We start from the raw sequence: 25164 nt of genomic DNA, 5'->3' as shown, positions 1-25164 counted from the left end.
AACAATGAGTGAGCAAAAGGTTGCTTTGTGCGTCTGAATCCTCCAGCTGGTGTAACTTTGACTTTGCAGCTCTGGCGTGTATGAAAGGTTATGCTGTGTCAATTCGATGGTGAAAATTGACCCTTTTGATTCATTACGTTATCTTCTTCATCGCCATCATCATTATCTCATCATTACCACCTTTTTCATTTTCATCACCACTGTAGGGTTTGGTAAATTGAGTGCTTTAAGAGCTCGATATGCATAATACCTCTACTTATGACCAATAAGCTGTGATACTCTATCTAAACATAGAATTTCAACCTGCTTGGTCTTTACGGTGTTTAATCAGAAGTTTCTACGATTCTTTGTTTATTCAGGGATTGTACACACTTCGTTTTGATTCAGAAATGAGTCAGGTTTATAAAAGTAAGAATTTCTTTTACAAACAATTAAAACATGACAGGTTAACTAACATTTACTGTTATGGATGGAACTAAATGTGATGCATGAACCTGTGTGTGAATGAGATGTTAAGCTTGGTTTATGCTTGACGCATTTACTTTCCACGCGGTGATGCGGCTCGCGGATGGAATGCGCTTCACAACTTGCAGCGTTTATGGTTCGTGCGGCTTGTCTTTGCGGTGAGCCAATATTCTCCCAAACTGTAGGGGGCAGCATGGAGCTCTACGGCATGCATCCAACACTACACCATAGTAGAAGTAAAAATGACTGTTTACCACATGGCATTCCAGCATTTTTAACAGCGTCCTCGTCTTTTCCGACAGTGCGAGCTATTTCTCTCCAAGAATTATTAACAACATGTTGATCACGGTGATCTCTGAGAGCTGAATCATACAAATGTCTGTATTTACGAACCTCTGCCATACTAGTTCTTGCCGGTCCGCCATGTTTTTCCGTGTCCATCCGTCCGCGTGGTTAGAAATTTTCCGAGGTGCGCGTCGCGAAAATTCTGGGCCGTGCGGAGGCGCGGTGGAGGGGCGTGGTTGTTAAAATGACGCAAAATGACGCAACTTTTCCGCGCGGAGCCGTGCGGACCTCGCGGACGCGTCAAGCATAAACCAACCTTGAGTCAGGACTTCTGTATCTAAGAGAGCTGAGTTCTGGATGTAAAAGAATTTGGTTTGCATTAAGCTATGAAGTTGATTATTATTAAAACCTATCAAACGCCATCTGTGTGTCTACTTACCCACTCGAAGACTCTCTTGATAGATCCGGAATGTCGAAGTCCTTGGACTTCCAGGCACCGAGGTCCGTAGAAGAAAACTGCAGTACTACTAAACCGGTGTTAGAGTTGTCTCCAGGTCATAACAGACGGATGGAACCGCACGTCTGGGACTCTTAGGGAGTCTGAACAATATCAGCTTGTTCTGCAGGAACTGTTGTTGTATCAGCTTCACAGGTGCAACAAAGAGTTAGACGCCGTGTCAAAAGCTTTGATGGCTAAAGAGGTTTTTGCTTCAGGTGGCCGGTCTGTGTCACGTTGTGAGCCAAGAGGAGGTTAGGACCCAACGATGCAGAGATGACACAGGGTTGGTAGAAATAACGTAAAAATCTTTTATTAAAGAATAAATCCAAAACGGCAGGGAGCCAAAAACCAAAATCAAAAATCCTAATAACAAAACCTAGAGATATCCAAGAACGTAAGAAACCAAGAGATACAAGATCTAGAGAGGGAGGGGGATGAGACAAGGCTGACACAAACAATGACCCAATAACAAACAGAGACGCAGACAGGGTTAAAGACACTGGGGCAGGATGAGTGGGAGGTAAGCTGCAGGTGCGTGGGGAGAGAAACCTGGTGAAAATAATTAACTAATCAGGGAGAGGAAAGTGAGCTGAGGAGGGGAAACTAACATGACCTAAGAGCAAAAACAAAACCTAAAGACAAGAAGAGCAAGCAAAATAACTAATGTCTCAGGAGAACTAAAAAAACCGATGGGGAAAGAAACACACTAAAAGAGACTAATTAAATGAAAAGCTGAACCTTATAGGGGCACAGGAGTTAAGCGCTCGCCCCGTAATCGGAAGGTTGCAGGTTCGAGCCCCGCTCAGTCTTTCGCTGTCGTTGTGTCCTTGGGCAAGACACTTAACCCACGTTGCCCGCTGGTGGTGGTCGGAGGGACCGGTGGCGCCAGTGCTCAGCAGCCTCGCCTCTGTCAGTGCGCCCCAGGGCAGCTGTGGCTACATTGTAGCTCATCCCCACCAGTGTGTGAATGTGTGTGTGAATGGGTGAATGACTGATTGTGCTGTAAAGCGCCTTGGGGGGTTCCAGGACTCTGGAAGGCGCTATATCAAATACAAGCCATTTACCATTTTATAGAAAAACTGCAGAGGGGTGACTAGGGGAGACCAACGGGAGCACAGGACCTGGAGGGGCTGCAGACCAGGGGACACATGAGGAACACAAGGAGACACATAAGGGGATCCTTAGAGGGGGATGGAGCGTACAAGGAGACACATGAGGGAGACGCAGACCATGACAGTCTGAAGTTTTCTCTAGAACTAGGGAATCACCCAGAGTGATCCAGTTTTAATGTCTTCATGTTATGATCTGCGTAGCCAACCAGAGGTTGACAAGTTTAGGAATGTTACCAAGACAACTCATAAACACGCCTTCTTTGATACCGGGTGCTCTGATCTGGGTAAAGGACTATTTATGTGTCATGGGATTAACTTAACCTTACTTTGTTCTTGTGTGAGTGCAAATGGTGATGACCTTGTCATATTAACATGCTGAAACATATTTCAATCACTGTAATCATAACATAACATTCATTTTGAACTTCAGTCATTGACCACAGATTAATGAAACATTTCATTATATTATAATTGTTATAAGTAGCAATAAACAAATGTTTGTTTAATGATAATCTAGTTTATAAGTTGTAGAAGTTCATATCTGATTTAGGAAATCCGGGCTGCGAGTGTTCCTTATATGGAGGCATGATGAGTCCTGAAAGATTGGACCTTGAGGAGAGAATGTTATTGTTGACACATCGTTATCATGTGTTCAGAGCTGCAGAGAGGCTCTGAGCTCCAGCTGGTGGGATGAAGGCAGGCCAATTTAAAGGGAACACATGCAGTCTTGTGTCTCCTTTTTGGCCAGATGTTGAATGGTCAAACTGTACCTAAAACTGACCACTGCTGGACGTTACACCACATCTCCAACACCTTCTTCATCTTCATCATCGTAAATAAGACACTTTGCCTCCTCACCTTATCACAACAACATTTACAACAATAGTTCTTATAAAAAAGATAATTACATTAGTTCAGCTTTTCTGCTCTTTTTCTGAGTGGAAGTCAAAAACCACATCAAACCTGCATCACGCAGCCTTTCATCTAACTGTTGAATGGATCAAATATTATTGGTGGAAAGATGAAACAAAGCAACGTCTAGTTTTAATCACCAGAACAAGGCTGCTCTGTAAATCCTGCACATGTGTAAATCCATATAAACCATTTACTTTCTAATTAAATAACATGGATAACTTGGGTGGTGCACATAATAAACTGGAATGTCATCTATTAAAGTTAAAGAATCACCAATAAATGAGTGAGCGACATTTTATACCACTCATTCACTACAGACGTCATATTTTAATCAATAAAAACGGGAAAAAAACAATAAGATGGGAAATAAAAACTATCTCTGAAGCCAATTGTCTCTAGTTTTATCACAAAACCATAAGTTTTATCTTTTGAAAAAGCAAAACGAGGATCAGATGCTTCATTTTGATCTAGGGTCAAACAATGAACTAAGTATCTAACTCATCCTATGGATTCTCTACCTAAACAGTGCTCTTCTCTCTCACTAGCCATGCATGTTTCAGAGCCTTTCTGTCATCTACAATTGAAGAAAAACTCTCAGCTAACACCTCAAGTACAGCTTCTGACTGATTTATCTCATTTGTGTGAACTTGAAGCCAAATGTCTGTCAGCAACTCAACATTTGCATCCATTTGATCTGCACCATTGTCATCCGCATCTTCTCAGGCCCTGTCCACACGTAGCCGGGGATCTGCCAAAACCGTAGATATTTTTCTACGTTTAGGCCTGTCATCCACACGAAAACGGAGTTTTTTCACACGAAAACGGATCTTTTTAAAAACTCCGGCCAAAGTGAAGATCTGCGTTTTCTCCGTTTTGGGTGACTGCGTGTGGACAGACAAAACCGGAGTTTTAAGGTCCGCAACGTCACTTTCTGCGACAAAAAAAGCTGACATCACGTGTGCGACCTGTGTTTACACTAGCCGACAGCATGGATGCCCTCAGAGCTGCGCTCGCTTTATCAATTGTCCAAGCGCTTTTTGCTTGTTTGTTTTTGCAAGAGGAATTACTGCTCCTTGTGGAAGACCACAGACGAAGGACGAGGTTAAGAACGGGGGAAGTACTGCCGCCTACAGGTCTGGCATGTCCTTAACAACGTATTTATCAGGGTACATGTGGACAGAGTTTTTTTTTAAATGAGGTAATGTTGATGCAAGTTTTTGGAGGGGCGGATATTCGTTTAAAAAAACCCGGCTACGTGTGGACTAGGCCTCAGTCTCAGTTATAGGGATGGGTACCGAATTCGGTACTTTTTAAGGTACCGACCGAATTCCATAGTACCGACCGAGCACCAATTCACTTCATTTGAAACGGTGCCTCGTTTCGGTAGCCGTCCATCATAACGAGAACTTGCCTAGACAGCTGCGCATGCGCAAGAGCGTTATGTCGTCGGTCCCTGCGAGTGAGTTGTAAACAGAGCAGCATGGTAGAAAGAACGCACGCTAACGCTTGGGTCTACTTCACTAAATGTGATGGGTAACTGGGTGATGAAACCAGCGACAGACAACGATCTAAGTGAGACATCCTCATCTTAATCTGCTCTGGTAGATAAATAAAATGTTTAAGATAACGTTACCTTGATATGTTAGCTTCCGTTTCACTAATGGTGCGCTCGCTTTCTCCTCTGAACTCAGAGTTTCCGCCTAGAAGAACATGAATGCGCTCTAAAGTTTGGCTTCACTTTACTAAATGCGACGGGTGATTGGGTGAATAAGAAACCAGCGACAACGATCTAAGTGTGAGGCATCATCGTTTTAATCTGCTCCAGCAGTTAAATAAACTGTTAAAGATAACGTTAGCTTAATATGTTAGCTTCCATTGCCACCGCTGTTATCAGGTAATGGTGCGTTCGCTTTCTCCTCGAAAATTCTAACTTCCCAGTAGGAAAAATCAAATTAAAAAAGACGGCAAAAGGAATGAAGATACTCAGTAAATTTAGTTCACAGTAAAGATATTTGCTTCAGTTTAATTATCAGCTTATAAAACTACAAGGACGATGTTAAAATACAAACAGTTGAATGTTATTTATCGTGATATTTATCAAATATTGTTATATATAGAGAAAAATATATCTTTAATTATAAAAGAGAATTAAAATAAACACTCAAAAGTATCGAAAATTGGTACCGTTAAGTACCGGTATCGATTCGTAGGTACCGGGAATTAGTACCGGATCGATTCAAATGTCAAAGGTACCCATCCCTACTCAGTTATGAATGAATGTTTCTTATACTGCACCTTCTGGACTGTAACCCCGGTTTCACACTGCAAACATCAGCGGAACGGAACAGCAGCGGAGCGGCTCACTCGCGAACTTCAAAGCGGTCTTTTTCACACTAGGAGAGTCTTGGCCGTGGCATTGCTTCCTCCCTGCGCCACGCTGTACTCGCGAGATTCTAAAATCCCTCGAGACTTCCGACACCTTCCTCGCGAGACAACGAATTCCCTCGAGATTTCCGCCATCCTTCCTCATGGAGAAATCACAGGCCCCGCGACTTGCACTTCTCGAAAGAAACTGGTGGTAAACAAAGCTGTTTGGTCACACGTGCTGACGGAAGTTATATATAACATCGCAACGTTGCATTTTATTTTGAAAATAACTGGGGATTTTACACTGAAACCGTGTGCGATTTCCTGTCTCGCACTATGTGAACTGCGGAAATCGATGTGTCCCAGAAGCGGCTCGCGGAAAAAATAGAACTCAATCCAATTGTAGCGTCATGAATGTCCTGTTTTTGACCTAAAGGTCATGCTCTGCTGCGTCTGCTCGAGCAGAGACATAAAGTCTCTGACAGGCTAATCTACATGAGATAGTGGCCAAGGTCTTTCGTGTACTCTGCTCCTCTGAACTGCTTCACCTTTGTTACCAAGGAGAAGACGAAGAACTATTATGATAAATACATAATCAACAACTTTGTTATTGCCAATTATAATGTGAGCCCATTGTTCAATCAATCTTTGAAATAATGTTATTACTTGATATTATAATCCTGTGATCAGTAGTATTTTACAAGTTATTATAATACTGGACATTTGCACTAGACACGTGATGACACGTAATGCTAAAGTCACATGACACATTTCCTTTTGTCTAATCCAATCAGAACCTTCGTTTCTGGCTAGGCGTGGTTTTCTGTGGTGTTTGTATAAACCCTCTTTTGCATGTCAAATTCTGATTCACCAGTAAACCAAAATATGACAATTATAAAAACTATCCCAGTACACAGAGTGTTAAAGTTAGTCAAGTTTAAATTGTGTAGAAATAAATTTTTTAACTATTTTAAACCTGACTCTCTCTTTCCTTGTAGTTAATACGAAGTGTCGCTTAATCCCTGCAATAAAAAGTTCTGATCTTCTGGTTAAAATAGTCAAAAATCCATCAGATTGATATTTCATATTTCTATGGAATCTCACATTTTTATGGTTCATAAAGTAAGATGTAACGACTCATTCTTTACACTATCTTTAGTGGCGCAGCGCGGCATGCTGCTTCTGGGACGCGCCGGAAAATTGCCGCGTTGTGGCTGGTTTGAAACACTCCATAGACTATGACTGGATTCTATTTGAAGCGGTGCCGCTTCGCTGCCGTTCCGCTCCGCTGATGCTTGCAGTGTGAAACCGGGGTAACTGCTCACCATTTAAAGAGCAAGTCACCCCCAAATCAACTTTTTTTGCTGATAAACTATATAAACAAGTGTCTAACTGTGCTGTAGACACGTGTAGTCAATAATTTGGCACTTCAGTGCATCTTGGTGAAAATTTAAATATTCTGCCTAAAACTGTCAGTGTTGCGCCGTCATCAGGTAAAACCTCTGCGCTGTATTTGAACTTAAATCTGCCACCACTATTGGCTAAGAGGTATGCTATGATGTTAACTGGTACATTATGATGTCACAATGTTGTTGTGAGCCTGTGTGTGTGTGTATATTGGACCATTCCCATCAGTACCGGGTCGGCCCGGGCCGGGTAGCGTAGGTTGTTTACTTATCTGGGTGGCCTGGTATTTTTCCGGGCCAACCAAGGCTCATTCTCAGCCCTCTTCTCGAGGGGGTCTGCTTCAGGCCGACCAGGGCCAACACACCCACTGCTGACAGCAAATTCACACCTTCCATTAGAGCAAGCCTCTGATTGGTGGGTAGAATCAGCCCACACGGGCTTATTGCAAGGATGTGTGGAATCAACCGGGCCAGGCTGGGGCCGACTGGGGCTACCCGGCCCGGGGCGACCCGGTACAGATGGGAATGGCCCATAAGTGTTAGCGGCTCCGCCCTCTCGGTCTGCCTGGCAACAGCATTTGTTGCATTTTTCAAACATGAAGTGGGAGTAAAGTAAGTTTCTTGTAGGGGGTGACTTGCTCTTTATCTTTTTCTTTTTAATTATTAGATTTAAATGAAATTTGTGTGCATTTTAATTGTGCCGTCACATTGATTTTAATGTTCTTGTTATTCTGCAAATTAGAAAGCACATTGAATTGTCTCTGTGTATGAAATGTGCTTATTTATAAAGTTTCCTTGCTTTGCCCAATCTTTGTAAAGTTACTACTTAGAGGTATTTTGATGAGGGAATAAATTTACCCCCACCCCCATTTGTTGAGTCATGACTTATGACCTTTTTACTGTTTCATTTTCCAATCATGTCCAAAAAAAAAAATCTAGTAAACTAAACCTTATCAATACCAGCTGAAGCCTAAAGGGCTAGTTGTGTTAGGTTCTTCAGTTCTTGCATGTCTTCAGGACAGGACACAATGATTTGCCTTTAGACATCGTTTAGCTTACGTCAGGTCCAATAAAAACAAGGGGGTAATGCTTTTCTCAAGTCTGTGTTGAACTTGGCTATTCCTTATATTTTTACACATACACGTAACAAATTGGCCACTATAATCCCATCAACTCATGTTTCTACCAAACATGCAGTAAAGTGTTAGCCTAGTGAACTAGACCAAATTCTTGCTTTGCAAAGTTTGGTCTAGGCATGCTCCATTGGAACCTCAGCAGCTCCTACCAGGACTCTGGCTAGCCAATCACAGCTCTCTATAGGGGTTTCAAACACATAAAGAGCTGTGATTGGTCCATAATGGTGGGCCAATCATAGTGCTCTATCTGCTTAGTGAACAAATCACAGAGCTTTATCCGCTTTGTGGGCCAATCAGGGCACTCTATATGCCTGGTGGGTGGGATGATGCAACAGAGTGAAACAAGAGTATGTCACATTCATTGTCCAGTGGGATGCGGAGATCATTTGAAAGACAACGGTAGAACCCGCCCCACAACCGAGAGCCGTCAATGGAGCGTGGCCAGACTAAATAATACATTTGTTTAGTCTGGCTTGCCAGGCTAGTAAAGTGTGACTTTTTCACTCCTTGTATTTAGGGGATGGTATATGTTGTCCATGTAGATTCAGAGAAGAACCAACTTCTAAAGCAGTGACAAAGCCTTCAAACACAGGATCGATACAAATGGACTGTATTAGATGGATAGGATGAGGCTGTTTGGGGATTTTTTCTGCAATTGGATAACCCCCACCCCCCACCACAATGCAGTAATCGATTGGAAATTTCCACACAGCAGACGCAGTCCTCATTCTGCTGCCTAATGCTTTATTGGGCAGCAGTAACCCGTTTTTCAGGAGTTCCCTCCTTATGAGCTTGCTGCCCAAAGACAATCATGTCTGTTTCGAACCGCTTTAGCAGGATGAAACTCCACAGGTTCATGCTGTAAAACTAGCTGTGAATGTTTTCTGGTGAAATACTAATATCAATTCCACTTCCAAAAGTCTCATGTGTTTTGCACTCATTGTGACATAACGATGTGAAAAACCCAGAATGCTCACTTTGTTGACCTTGCTCATAATTATGTATTTTCCGAGAAAACCTCACAGTTTACATGAGATAGCACCTCGGTGAAAAGTCAAGCTAGGAGGAGGAATTTGTTAGGATAAAAATATATTTTTTCAGATCTGTTCGAGTCTGGTTCCTGCAGCTCTGCAATAAAAATGCAACTTTTACTGACTAATTATCCCATCAAATGTGGTTTAACCTTAAATTAACCTGAAATCATTTTTATTAAGCCCTCTTTGATCTTAAATGCCTTTGAGCTCACAGTGTTTGAGGTGAGGAAGGCGTATACCTTCCAAAAAACGGCCCTGGGAAGCATCTCAGTGGGGTTTGTTTAGGCTTCAAGGCTGTTGGGGATAGCAGGGTTCTTACTGGACAGCTTAAACTGGTTTTATGCAACACTGCACTGAGCAATTGCAGCCCTACAGGGCAGATTACATTTAGGCTCATCCTGCACTGATACTGACAATTTAATCTTTTATAACACAAGATTACCATACTGAAAGGAAAAAGCTTTAATGCAGTGTTTAAGATTATGAGTGAGTTTTTCTATCCAGTCACATTAAAAAGGTGTTTTGTGTGAAAACAATGTGACTCAATGGTTTTTTAGAAATTTAAACCCACATTATATGAGAGTAGTTTTATCTGTATTACTGGTTTAATGTATTTAGGAGTTTTCTCTAAATGGCAAATGGCCAAATCCGCCATTTTTATTAAATCAGATTGTATCCACACGAGGGGACTCACCAGTAAGTGCATTTTAGTGTCATCCTTTCCAGTCGATTGCTTCACTTTTTACTGTTCTTTCTCTTTGCACAGTTAGTCACTAATTACTGGCAACGTAAAATAAATATACTCCTCCATGAACCGTCACCTTATCGTGGTGGACGAGTTTGAGTGCCCTAATGATCCTAGGAGCTATGTTGTCTGGGGCACTTTGTGCCCCTGGTAGGGTATCCCATGACAAATGGGCCTTAGGTGAAGGGTGAGACAAAGAACAGTTCAGAAGATCTTTCATGGATGTAAAAACAAAGAGTCGGAGTACCCGGCCCGGAGGGTTACCGGCGTCCCACCCCGGAGCCAGGCCTGGGGTTGGGGCCCGTGAGCGAGCGCCTGGTGGCCGGGCTTTCGCCCATGGGGTCCGGCTGGAACCAGCCCGAACTGCGTACATGGGCTCATCCAACTGTGGACCCACCACCCGCAGGAGGAACATGAAGGGTCCGGTGCAGTGTGAATCGGGTGGCAGACCGAGGCGGGAGCCTTGGCGGTCCGATCCCCGGACAAGAAAACTGGTTTTTGGGACATGGAACATCACCTCGCTGGCGGGGAAGGAGCTTGTGGCAGAGGTTGAGCGGTACCGGCTAGATATAGTCGGACTCACCTCGACACATAGCATTGGCTCTGGAACCCAAGTCCTTGAGAGGGGTTGGACACTCTCCTTTGCTGGAGTTGCTCCGGGTGAGAGGCGGAGGGCTTGGGTTGGCTTTTTGTTAGCCCCAAGACTCTCTGCCTGTGTGTTGGGGTTTACCCCGGGGGACGAGAGGGTAGCTTCCCTGCACCTTCGGGTCTGGGAAAGGGTCCTGACTGTTGTTTGTGCTTATGCGCTGTAGCATCATGAATGGCCTCTAATTTGTGACAAAGGTCACATTTTCCCAGCTGGGTCAAGCTGGGTCGAACTGTAACTTTGCCCACAGATTAACCCGCCAGGAGCCGTGATGTCTGCTGAAACAACATCTTTATCTGCTGCTGTTCCGTCCCAAGATGAAGGACACTTCAAGATTTTACAACAATAATTTTAAATAACAATTTTAATAAACTCTTGACTTAATTACTGTTTATTACAACTGTCATAATAATCATCTGGTTCAGTAAATGTATTTTAATTACTGAAATGACTTATTATGCTTTGAATAATAATATACTTAAGAAGAAGAAGAAGAAGAAGAAAGTTTCATTTCTATAGCGCCTCCCAAGATAAAAATCACGAGGCGCTTCACAAAAACAAAAAAAGTAAAAATATAAAAAAGCTTTTAGAAAATGTTTAAAAATATATTTAAAATGAGCAAAAATAGAAAATTGTCATTAAAAAATGTTAAGAAAGAGAGAGAGTGAACAGGAAAGAGGGAAATCAGTGGATCCTGAGGAAGGTGGAATAGGTGGGGAGAGCAGAATAAAGAGAGAGTGGTGAAGAAGGTCATACAAAAGCCAGCTTGAACAAGTGAGTCTTCAGCTGCTTTTTAAAGGAGACCACTGAGTCCACTGATCTCAGGCTCAGGGGGAGAGAGGTCCAGAGTCTGGGGCCACAGCAGCAGATGATCTGTCACCTTTGACCTTTAGCCTGGTGCTGCACAACCAGTAGGCTTTGATCACTGGACCTCAGGGACCTGCTGGGGGTGTAGGGACTAAGAAGATCACCAATGTAAGATGGTGCTTGTCCATGTAAGGCCCTATAGACCAGAACCAGGATCTTGAAATGAACCCTGAAGTTGACTGGCAGCCAGTGAAGCTGGAGGAGAAGCGGGGTGATGTGGGTGTGTTTGGAGGACTTGGTCAGAAGCCGAGCACAGGCGTTCTGAACCACCTGTAGACGGTTCAGGGAGGTTCTGCTCAGACACGTGAAAAGAGAGTTACAGTAGTCTAAGCGTGCAGATTTATTTACGATAATCCGTGATGCGTGTTCAGTAAACCAGAAGGTCATCTTGCACGTTAACCACCTCATGCAGAGGGTTTCCAGGGTAAAGTTTAAACCATCTCACATGTCTTTACTTCATGACCAAGCTTTCTGACCCTGAGAGGGCGTGTTCTGAGGTTTTGTTAAAACCAAAATCTCCGCAGCAAAAAGCCAGTTCTTGAACCCACCAGAGGGTGGGCGAGGGTCGGCCGCCCCAGCCTCACTAAGCATTCTGTCACGCCGATAGAATTGCTCCGAATAAACACACCTGTTTCCAGCTGACGCAAAACTCCTACAGAGTAATTGATTTTGAGACGCAAATAGTTTCACCAGTCGAGTGACCCACGGAGACATCTCAGGACTGAATGTATGTCCACATGTTTTTCATAAACCTGAATAATTTAAATAAATAAGCACTTAACAGGAGGAACTACTAACAGGAGCATTACACTTATCTAGACTATTAAAAGGTCACTGTGTGATATTTAACAAGACCCCAATCAGCTAAAATTTAAAATTGCAAATAGAAACACCTGTAAAGGTTCCCCAGCCTTTAAATGGTCTCTCAGTCTAGTTAAATTACAGAAATAAATGTAATTTTGCACAGTATTTTCATTTTTCCAGCTTCACATAGTTGTGTGTTTGTAGCAGCATTTCTGTTGCTGGTAATCTAGTAACGGTTAAATAAATAAATAAAATCCTTTAAAATGACACTAGAAGAGGCACAAGCCTGATGGAGGGCTTACATTTACTAACTTGGGTCAGACCCAACCACAGAAGAGCTGAAGCTGGGTGGTGAACACACACAGGTAGTTCTGATAACACCTGAGCTCCATGACGTCTGAGACTGATGCATCAGTGTTACAGCGGGACTAAAGACATGATCAGAAACAGGTTACAGCTGGATGATCTAGGAAGGTAGAAGATCAGGACGTCTGAGCGGTGAACAGGTGAGCGGACCTTCGGGATGTCCCGCTGTCACGCTAAGAAGGCCACGGCTGCAGAGCCACACCTGCAGCCGTAGATATTCATCACGTCTTCCTCGTTCTTCACGGCCGTGATGCGCTTGGATGAAAACATCTGCCTCTTTATCCTGATCAGCTGATGACAGCTTCAACACACCGCGCTGCTTAACGCACGCTTTTTCTTATCAGTAACAGAAACGATCGTTTTGTTAAAAGAAGACGGTAATTAATTAGTTTGCTCGTTACAGAAAGAAATATATTTTCAGTAACGAGGTTATTTTAAACGGCGTTATTCCCATCACTGCTCTGTTGTGTCTTACAGCATGCGGTGACTGTGAGAACACTGAGGGTCTCCGCCCACCCGGCCAATCATCATCGTGTTTGTAAGCGCGTTACCGACACCTCTCTCTCCCTGGCTGCAGCTGAAGTGTGGCGGTCAGAAAGCCTCACACTGTTGCTCAACGTTGACAAGCACATAGTAACGCACAACCTTCCGTCCCCAGTAACGGTAACGGCGTTGCAACAGTGGGAAAAGTAATGAATTAGATCAGGGATTCCCTAAGTGTGGTGTGCGCACCCCTGGGGGGTGCGCAAGCTGCCGCTAGGGGATGCGCGAGGTGAAAAGTGTAATGGCTGCGGAGCTCAGAGAAGTCTGTCATATGTCACCATTAGCATAGCCAGAAACTCATTTGTGGGTGGGCCTAAGAAAAAGTAAGTGGGCCCAGTAAATGTAATTAAAAACAAGTAAATTTTGCGCGCGCGCGCGTCCTCCACATGTGCCCTAGCTTCATAATAACAATGCGCCGAGCTTCAGCGCTCTGGCCTGCGCACGCCGATATGTTCCGTATCATTTTTAACGGTGTTGGAGGAATCTGAATGTGATGAGCCTGGCAGATTGTAATTAACACCTGTCTCATGCAGGTGTTCTGACATTGTAAACCTCACACACAGAACATTGTGGATGTAACAAAATAAATCAAGAAATGATTCCCATCTGAGCATTTTAGCATTATTATATTATTATAGTAGCACACTGACTGTGGGACAGCATTCTAAACGTGTCAGGCTATTAACAGCGCGCTGAAGACCTGAAGTTCAGAGTGCGTCTGTCAGAGGTCAGACGCGTTCCAGCGGAACCACGGCTCACGGGTGCACAAGTGAGCACATCTGGGCTGGGCAGAAGTCATTTTACAACATTGGTTTAAATAGCGCCAAATAACGAGATGCAGTGACTTGAGGCTTATGGAGCTGTGCCACACATACACACACACGCACGCACGCACGCACGCACGCACACACACACACACACACACACACACACACACACAGTTTCAATAAGCACACGCAGGGGCGCCGTAAAGCGGTAAAAGATTAGGAAGGTTCTAAGGGTCCACAGCTGTCAGGGGCCCAAAAAAGTTTCAAAGTTGAATACAAATTATTTAGTTTAAAAATCACAAGTACTTTACTTTGCAGTATTTTTCTCATTTAAGACATTAAACAATCTTTTAGTCTTTATGAAATGTATTTTTATTCAGAGGTCCCTACTTTATTTTGACTAATTAATTTAAGTTGTGGGAATCACTTAAGGCTCTCTTCTCTATCAGTGTTATTACAAAGGAATATAAAAAGGCTATTTTTGGTGATAAACACATTGTTTTTCCACATAATGATAATTATATATATCAGTCAGTAAAAATGTGTAGATGGTTTTGGATGCTGGGCAGGTTGAAGCATTGTTATTTAGTCTGTTAATGTAACATAAATTACCGTGAGATTATTACTGTGAAGCACTTTTTTGAAGGCACCATACAAGGAAAAAAAACACTCTTCATCTACTTAATACCTTGAAATGAAATGTTTCAAATCTGACTGAATTATGGGAGGTTTTACAAGATGTAATTTGTTTATGTAGCTTTTAGAACACAAACCAAAAATCAGTAATTTCCAAATAATTAATCAGAGAGCAAAAATGAAACAAAAGCTATTAATAATTGTAATAAATAAACTTAATATAACATTGAACACAATAAAATATGAAATCTAGTATTGATGATGGAGAACTACAGCTAATATCCTGCAGGAGTCTGTGCTGCATTTCCCCTTTTGTGCATTAATTTTAAAGACTGTTGTAACTTGGATAAAGATTTTATAACAAATGATAGCCTATATTGTAACACATATATCAATTTCATTATGTACAGAGCCTGGACCTTCCCATTGTCAGGTTTGGTCAGGACAAAGTATAACGTGTTCATGCAAAGTTGTCCAACTTTAAAATTTTATGTAACCCTAACTGACTCCAGTTTGAACTGTGTGCTTATTTTGTGTCTGTGATGAAGCCATGGAGACTTAATAAAGAAGTCACCTTGTGAGCAGTGAATCCTTAATTTTTATCAGTTATACAGAAATACTTGATTTCAAGAGGAAGGACAGCTGAAAATGTAGTTATGTAAAGCTTTGACACAACATGGAAATTTAATTAGATATCCAAATTTGAATTTTATCATCAAATAAAATTTTAGAATAAATAAACACATTTTAAGGGAGTAAAAGGGAAAAGGAGATTAACACCTTTCAGCATTTCTTGCTTTTTCCAGCAGTGATATTGCTAATTCTGCTGAAGGAAATTCACTGTTCAATGAGAGACAGCTGGTGAAAATGATGTGTAAATAAGTAAGAATGCATGTAGACCTACATAATCAAGCAAAACTGAAACACTAATATAAAGTATATATATTATATTTTTTTTCTCCCTTCAAATCTGGGAGGGTGGAACCCCAGCTCCGGCTATGCACGAGCCCCCAGGGGGCCCAACTTGATATTTTTTCATGGGGCCCAAAATCTCTGGCGGCCCCCCTGAGCACACGTGCCGCGCCGTCAGACTGAAGGCAGAAATGAGCGCTGCCTCCTCCGTGATAAAAAAAAAAAAACTTTTAAGAGGTTTTATAACAACATTTTTCATTCAAGGTCAAATTAATATATTATCTTCAATTTTGGGATGATGTATGAAATTCGAGTCCGCTCCAGCCAGTGGAGCCAGTCATGAACCTGACTACAACTCATGTTACTGCAGCATTTGTTATTCCAGTCCGCGTGGCAGCGGATCGCAGATTCAGCCACACCATAAAACGGCAATAAGTCGGTCTGAGGCAAAAGTGAACCTCATGGCTATAGCTTTTCCATCTTTTCCCCTGTAGACATTTGATTACGCACAAGTAGGTGACCAGTTCAGGTTTACGCAGAGCAGAAAGAAGGAGAGAGCTCTGGCCACGGGTTAAACGTCCCATGCGAAAACCATTAAATTGCATTGTTTATGTGCTACCTGGACACTCAAAATATTTATTTAAAATTAAATCAAAGGAAATTGTAATGGTACTGAATGTTTATTAATTAGGGCCTACTATTTAAAAAAATGAAAGTGATGGGGAAAAAGGTCTATCATATTTTTTTAACCCTGTCTGTTTAGCTTGACGTCTGATATATATATATATATATATATATATATATATATATATATATATATATATATATATATAGCCATGCCCTGATGTGGGGGCTGGGGGGTGCGTCGACGTGGTCGGGACATAGAAGGGGGTGCGCGGCTAAATAAGTTTGGGAACCACTGAATTAGATTATTCCGTTACCTAAAAAAGAACGCCGTCATATTTAAACGGCGTTACTCCCAACACTGTTCATGAGTGAGGGTAGGAGGGATCGGGGAGATCGACAGGCGGATTGGTTCGGCGTCTGCAGTGATGCGGACGCTGAGCCGATCTGTCGTGGTGAAGAGGGAGCTGAGCCAGAAAGCCAGGCTCTCGATTTACCGGTCGATCTACGTCCCAATCCTCACCTATGGTCATGAGCTTTGGGTAATGACCGAAAGAACGAGGTCGCGGATACAAGCGGCCGAAATGAGTTTCCTCCGTAGGGTGGCCGGGCTCGGCCTTAGAGATAGGGTGAGGAGCTCGGACATTCGGGAGGGACTCGGAGTGGAACCGCTGCTCCTCCAGATCGAAAGGAGTCAGTTGAGGTGGTTTGGGCATCTGGTCAGGATGCCTCCTGGACGCCTCCCTGGGGAGGTGTTTCGGGCATGTCCTGCCGGCAGGAGGCCTCCGGGTCGACCCAGGACACGTTGGAGAAGTTACATCTCCAATCTGGTCCGGGAACGCCTTGGGGTCCTGCCGGAGGAGCTGGTGGAGGTGGCTGGGGAGAGGACGGTCTGGAGCTCCCTAGTTGGGATTCTGCACCTGCGACCCGGACCCGGATAAGCGGAGGAAGACGACGACGACATAAAATAAATATGTTCCACTTCCATAAACATAAAGCCATCAGCTGCCTATGCAGCATTCTGTTGTAGCATGATTGGATGTCGCCACCAATAAGATGTGATATTCCATATAAATATGAATAATCAATCTGATTGGTCTTTGAATATTTGATTTATTATTACCTTAGGTTCTTTGAACTATTCAGGGAAACACACACTTCATATTAATTCAGACAGAGTCAGAATATAGTTTATAAAAATAAATTTAATTCTATAATTCTAAACTAATGATGACAAATTATGAGGAATGGTGGTTGGACAAGATCTAGTCTGGGCTGTAAAATAAGTTTGTCTAAAAATGGTTTAACAAGCTAGAGATTTTTCATAAAACCATCCCACGCCAGTGTACAGATCTACGATACTAGTGTGTGAAGGCAGCTCTCGGCAGTCTGAAGGAAAGGCAGCCAGTGTGGTGATGTCACCAAACGAAGGGGGCCCTGGAATCTCAAAGAGTCGCAGCTCCCTTTGAATTCACTTATCACCGTCCCTAAGATGCTACCAGCATCTGCTAGTTAGACGTTCCACGTCTGAGGAGCTGTAGCATCTGATACCACTCGCTAGCATTGCTGAGAAGCTTTGACCTCGAGGTCAAAACAGAGGATGGTTCCAAGTGCTTTGCTCACCCTGTGGGCCTAGCCGAGTAGAACTCGTTAGTTCAGGAAGTACACTCAATTTTTATTAGCTACTGTTAACAAATCAGAATTTGACAAGTTTAAAGGCAATACCAAAGTACTTCAGGCACCTCTCCTTCCCTCGGACACTTAGAGGTTATATCTTCGTGTTAAGCAAAAACTGTTTTAACCATTAATGATAAAATAGTGATGTGTGAATTTACTGATACACTAACATTATTAAAATCAACAAATACTGATCTGGTGTAATTTAACTCATTCACTGCCAATGACGACTAAAGTCGTCATTTGCATTTTTTTTACTGTTTGAGCATCAGAACGAGCCCCCGCGCTGAGAGAACAAACATCTCAGCCCTGAAGCTGATCTTCATCCGCATACGTCACACGTCACATGATCAGGAAGCAACACATCCATGTGTTAGGAGATCGTTTTGGGCCGTTCCTGTAAAAAAAAGTGAGGCGTGAACCGGAAAAGCGTCTGCCGATCACAATTCGACAACGGATTATGAAAGAACGGATAACGCTAGAAACACGCGGCTTCTTCCTGATGTAAGAGGTGAGTCTCCTCTTTGTTTTGGTTGTTTTGGCATCGACATCATGCTAGCGCGCAACGTTCTGTGACTCTTAAAAAAACAGTAAAAACGGTGAGAAACGCTGGCAGCGAAGGCTGTTAGTGATCAGGAAACGGCTGGCAGTGAATGAGTTAAGATCTGAAACACATTACCGGAAAAATATTCATTTCAACCCATCATTCATTAATGTAGCGTATTAGACTCATTTTGTTGAAATACTTGGCCTTTTGGTACGCTACACTGTCACAAATCAGACATTTTCACTTTTTGGTTATTTTGGCATCCTATCTGGTTGGTGCTACTTGACTTTGTTTAGTAAAAGCTCTTGGTTCGGGTTAGATAAACAGTTTTATGGTAACAGGAAAACGTTTCTGCAGCCGACCACCAGGTGGCAGTTGTGTTGTTTTAACTTATGCTTTGCAGTAGAAAGAAAGAAAAAAGAATTAAAGAAAAAAGAAAGAAAAAAGAAAAGAAGAAGGAAAGAAAGAAAAAAAGAAAAAAGAAAAGAAGGAAAAAAAAAGAAAAAAAGAAAAAGGAAAGAAGAAGGAAAGAAAGAAAGGCAGACAGACAGACAAACAGACAGACAGCAAGAACTAATGAGAATAAAGAACTTTTTTCTTTTTTACTTTAGGGTCCTATTAAATTGTTTTCCTGCATTAAATTCTCCATCTTTAAAAAATGTCATGAATTTGCATGTATAGCTGGAATAACAATATAGTTGTTGTGCACCTATTACAGGAACTAGAAGTGAGCCACGTCAGAGCTGAGCTTCAGACGGCAGGATTTGGAGTCTTATTTCTTGATATTTGGACATCTCTCCTCTGATTGGATCATAGCAACACGACTATACTACTCCATTTGCTCTGCAACGCTGATGTTTTATAATTTAAAGTTTATGCTAATTTAAGCACAGCAGTGTCAGCGCATCCCGTTTTTATAAAAAAAAAACCTCACTGACAGTTTCAAACACCTTCCAGATCCACGAAGCCTACCAAAGTTTACACTTCAACAAAAAAAAAAAAAAATCACTTCCAGAAAATACATCTGAAAAAAAGAAGACAGAAATGTCCGGGATGATTACGGGACAGTCGGAGTGGCTGTCATTTGTAATCAAACTAGGCCATAGAAGCATCTACTGCTAATGCAAAACATGTTTTTTGTTAGCTTGTTTCCACAGCCGGCGGCCAACATTTTCCAAACTTCAAAGAACCGCTCTCACGCCCACATTCCACTTTGAATCAAATACAAGATAGAATATAATTGCAATGTATGAATAATTCAGTTGTGGGATTCATGATAAGACAAAACTCTTATCAGGGTTTTCCCCTAAAGGTTCCTGCAGACTGCTTTTCTGGTTTTTGGCTGGCTGCTCACCCGGGGTTCTGAGGTCTCTATCTCCTTGTTCTCCTGCCTCCTCTTGATGCGCACCAGGAGGAGAAAAAGTCTGCAGAATTCACTCTGGCTGACGACGTGAAGTCGCTCCGAACAAACAAAGCACTCGCCACGCAACAATGTGGCTCTGTAGATTAAGACTTCAACCTTCAAACACGAATAATACGCTTCAGATGAGGTTTGCATCAATTATTAAAACACAACACCACTCTATCCTTAATGCGTCGTGTTTGCAGCGATAAGGAGCAGGAGGAGGAGAACTCAAACAAGTGCAAACAAAGTCAAAAGGAAAGATGCAGCCGTTTAGAAAATTAGACACATTTTATGCAGCTAAGTGTTCCCGTATCAACTCCTTTGTTGAACACTTCTGTTTGGAAAATTGAATCCTGGAAATGTTGAAAGGACAAGCATTCTCCCCTTCGTGTTTCAAAGCCTGTTGAGTCATATAGTTTTTAAACTCCTCTGAATCTGCTGTGAGGCGTATACTTTAGGGTTTACCAATGACCTTAAACTCTTTTACTTTAGCGACGGGTGACTTCTGCGGAGATGAAGCATACTTTTCAGCTTACTTTGCTTCACAGTCCTCTATCCTGAGCTCATATCAAAGGGAAAGAGGTTCTTAACAGCAGCCTGATTTTTTCTAAAGAAGTATAAAAAACACACACCCCTCTCTTTGCTGCCAAAAAGTCACCACCAGATCAAAAATGTATATATCAAAAATGGAGGTGCACTTCATGATGGCAGGTGTTTCCTGAAAAAGGTCCATCACATTTAACATTCTGTGTTTTTCTCCTCTTATGAATCAAATCCAGCATCATCATCGGGAAGTTTGCAAAGATGGTCAAAGTACTCACGGGAGATCATAGACAAAGCCAAGCCAAAGCCGGGTATTAAATGGACACAGAACCCATTTCACTTTTGGCACCGTGTGTCAGACGCCTTTTTTCTCTAATACGGAGCTGTGGCCTCAGCAGTTAAACACCTGAAATGGCTGCAGGAGTCAGCGATTTCAGAACATGAGAAGAGGCCCTTCTTCTGGCCTCCGCCCAGCAGTGGAGCGCTCCAAAAACGGACAATTACTCCATCGTTTGATTACCCTCACTATCTTGTCAGAGTCAGAGCCTCCAAGTCTATTTAGATTCCCCTTCTTAAGAACCGCTCATTTCATTTTCGGCAATACTTTTTATTTCCAGTCCAGACTAAAGCAGTCCAGCAAATTAGCACTGGGTCACAAACAAGGAGGCTTAGCGCTAATCGCAGGGCTACATTACAAAGCAAGGTCAACACAGCCCAGCTTTCTTTGTATTCGTTAGCCTCCGTGAAGTCTGAAACTCCAGTCAGATGTAACCTCGCCTATGATGTTTCCTAATTAACCCACGCTTTCATGTTCAGGGTCTGCAGCTGTATATTAAAATAGACATTTCACGCATCATTTGATGCATCGTCTGCAGAGAATAAGCATACCGTGTTTATGAGAAGAGGAAGATGCACGGAGAAGTTTGAAGAATATAAAATAATTACAGCTGAAGCAGAGAACAATGCACACCAATGTTATGGAGGTACACTGTTAAGGTTTTATTTTTGTACCTTTTAGACGATCTGATTCAATTCAATTCAATTCAAAGATACTTTATTAATCCCAGAGGGAAATAAGAGTTTCAGTACAGACAATTCAAAGATCAGACATACATGGGCAAGACACATGACAAGAATTGGTGACTGTGGTCATTCGCAACCCTGAGTCATGCTACCTTAAGAGAGATAAGAGGGTTACATGAGGATTGGTTCAGGTGGAGGAAAAAAAGGCACTTCAGAATTACCCTCCATAGGGAGGGCAGCTTTGCTCTGCAAAAAACAAAAACAAAAACAAAAACACCTCAGACAGATATCCAGCAGACTTCAGACAACACAAAACAAGTGTCCACTAGGTGGGGTGGTGGGTTGGGACTATCCCCACTTCAGTTCCTGCAGCCACGATAAGCAGCGCATGTCACCTCAGTGTGGATAGGGGGAGGAGCATTGAGGGTTGGAGGGTTGCAGTGACCCTGGAACGATTTGGTGGCCTTCCCGCAGTCCCGCCCAGGCTGGTAAAGGAGACAGAGTTGAGTTGCCATAGCGACGGCACATTCCACGTATCTTCTGAGGGGGGAGTTTTCGTTGGAGCCTTGCAGGCTCAAGGACGCCAGATTCCGATTAGAAATTGTTTTGTGGTCAGACAGAGATAATTTCCTCTTTGTTTTAGAGTTCCTTCTCAACCTCTCAAAATCCCAATAATGGACATTAATCTATCCCAATCCGTGCTGATTTGTCCACTCTAACCTTGATGGCATCCATCTTTTTGCCAATGAATGAATCTTGGCCAAAGTTCCAAGCTTACGCTTCATCTCGACAATTATTTGAGTCTGTGAATTCACAGCACGGTGCAAACCATCTCTGAGCTCCGGGATCAGGCCAATATTCCTCGACAGCTCGTTAATTTTCCGGTAAGCCAGGTAGCCTCCAAGGCCAATGAGCAGGAAACCTGACACCATCACCACGAATATCCACACATCTTCAGAGTCCTCCACAGACAGCTGAGATAGACAAATCAAGTTCCACTGTTTCCAGGAGTCCATGATGTGTCCAACTGGGTCTGTCCCGGCGGGGCATCCGGGAGCCCCCTCTCCCGTTCTCATCGTTGAAAAAAATTGATCAATCGTGTTGAGTGACCAACTGACGAGATCCATTTTAGTGGATTTCAGTTTCCAGTTTCCAGAAAAAATGCAGAAGCAGCCGTGCACCCAGCACCCAGAGACAGACAAAGGGCCTTGAGGATAAGATATGGAGGAGAGGAGGAAAAAAGCGTCTGCACCCTCCAAGAACCGGAAGAAGAATATATTCATATCTATTCATATCTATCATATATATTTATTCAAATCACCTTTAGTAACTTAGAAGTATTGTAATGCCAGGCCTTGTTCCAGAATGTAATGCCAGGCCTTGTTCCAGAATGAAAACAGCTGGCTTGACTGAGTTGGATTACTTAGACCAGGGGTCGGCAACCTGTTCCCATCAAAGAGCCATTATTACCCGTTTCCCACAGTAAAGAAAACACTGGGAGCCACAGCAGCCGCGGCGTTGTGGGCGGGGACTACTCTCAGACAAAAGAGCGCTGCTCACAACAGGTGACAGCAGCCGGTACCGGTCGTTCGTGTACGTCAAAGTTATCTGTCATAAGACGGTAATCAATAAAACGATTTATATGAAGTGGATCCAGAAGTTGTAGCCCGTCTCTGCTACAATATTTTGATATTTTTCACCCTGTTGGTGGTTTTACTGAGCAGGTGCCACTTTTGTCATACGTTTCATTTTAAAACATGTTTAGACTGTTCAGAATACAAATCCAGGCTCTGTCACGTTTGATTGGTGTAATTAAACTTTGTAGGTGGGGAAGGTCAGAAAAGGATCCGATCATTTTGTTTTTCCCTCATTTACAGTGACGGAGATACCGGTGCAGTGCGCCTGGCTCTGGTGTCAATCAAGTTAAACTTTATATCTTTGCAACAATTTTCACAAGAAAACAGAACAGTTAAAAGCAGGGCTTGTGTTGTGTTGACCGGACAGTTCCCGTATTTGATTATTTATTTTGATGGAGAAAGAATAGAAAGAATTACCCCGACGCATGCAGACGAACTGACACTTTATTTGTTTCGCACATCGCAGATGTAGCTAAATCACTCAAAAAATGATTCCCATCTGAACATGAGCTGGACACTGCTCAGCGCAGCTCACTGTCAGCGTGTACTACATAAGGTGCACAGCGAGCTGAAGATGTGGAGAGGGGCTTGGAGCACGTCGCAGAACCAGAGCGCATGCAGGAAGAGTCCTCCGGCTGAAGAGAGACTTGTCACTTAGAAAATGTTCCCTGATTATGAAACTTTGGCTGAATAGTGCTTGTTCCTGTCTCCAATGTGGCGATGCATCCAGGTGCCGCCTGAGGAGAATCCCAGAATCTCACATCCTTGTCAGCTCAGAATGCGCATATGATTACGCAAAAGTGTGACGCGTCAACCCGGTCACACAGTAAGACCGGGTTGGAACTGTTCAGGCTTACGCAGACAATCTTTACATTTAGAATTAGCATACAGATGTAAAATTAATGCAGTAAAATATAAAGCATTTTATTTAAATATCCATTCATTATTTTACAAGCACAGAGAGCCGCATCAAATGGATGGAAGAGCCGCATGCGGCTCCAGAGCCGCGGTTGCCGACGCCCGACTTAGACACAAACCAACAAAAGAGGGAAGAAAAGGCTTGCTATGTCGGTTAAAACAGGTTTTCACTGATAAGGCGGCCATATTGGATTATGAGGTTGGAGCTGGTCAGGAATCTCCAACTCTCACTCAAATATTCTGACTTCTGAGCAGAAACGAAACACAGTTGAATTTTTAGTGCTTGCAAATAGTATGGAAATGTGGTTTGAAGTTGTGATTTGTCTTAACTCCTGTGCAAAATAACAGTAGCCTAAGGAACTAAACTTTGCAAAGCAAGAGTTTGTTCTAGTAACGTTCCTTTGGAACCTCTGCTGCCCCCTAGCAGCATTCTGGATGGCCAACCAGTCCACAACGGTGGGCCAATACGTTTAATATAGGTTTGGTGGGCAGGATGATGCGACAGAGTGGATCAAGATGGCTACAACTCGTTTGAAATGGCTTTTACATCAATTTTGGATTAGGGCGTTATTAGAATCAAGATGCATTTAAATCCTTTATTTGGAAAAAGAATGTATTGTTGCCTTCTTCAACAGCGGACTGCCTTGATGGCTGACATTCGTTGACGTGAGTCAGTGACGTTGTTCATTGTTGTTCATAGAAACCGTCCCACGACCGAGAGCCATCAATGGAGCATTGCCAGACGAATTATTATATTTATTTAGTCTGGCTTGCCAGGTTAATATAACAGTATATTTGGATTTGAAATAGCAAATAACACATATTCTGAGGGAATAAAAGGTGTGGAATACTGAAATAATATGTTTCACATATTTTAATGATTATTTCTGATTATACTCAGTCACTCACCGTGACTTTTCATGCAAGGCAAACATGGAAATAGTCTCCTACACCTATCTCCTGCATTAGCTTCTGATAGAAAATAGTTGGTGAAACTCTAGGATTGGAAAAGCCTGACAGATCTACGTCACACTGTCACTAACATTCATGGACTCACTTATCTTGACTCACTATAGAGAAGGCTGTTGTTGGTTTAGCCTCCAGGAAGCAGCAGTGACCATCTTGGCTAGTAGAAGCTAACCATTAGTATTAGCAACTCCACCTGAACGGCAGAACTCCTTCAAGCTTGTGAATGGGGTAGGACCTTTGAGATGCGTCTTTTTTAATGTATCATTTTCTATATTTGATCATCTACCTTTCAGCGTTGGGTTTAAGGAATAAAAAG

Source organism: Nothobranchius furzeri, chromosome 12 (assembly GCF_043380555.1).
Source record: "Nothobranchius furzeri strain GRZ-AD chromosome 12, NfurGRZ-RIMD1, whole genome shotgun sequence".
Classification (NCBI taxonomy): Eukaryota; Metazoa; Chordata; class Actinopteri; order Cyprinodontiformes; family Nothobranchiidae; genus Nothobranchius; species Nothobranchius furzeri.
The sequence above is the reverse complement of the archived record's forward strand: the minus strand, read 5'-3'. Positions refer to the sequence as shown.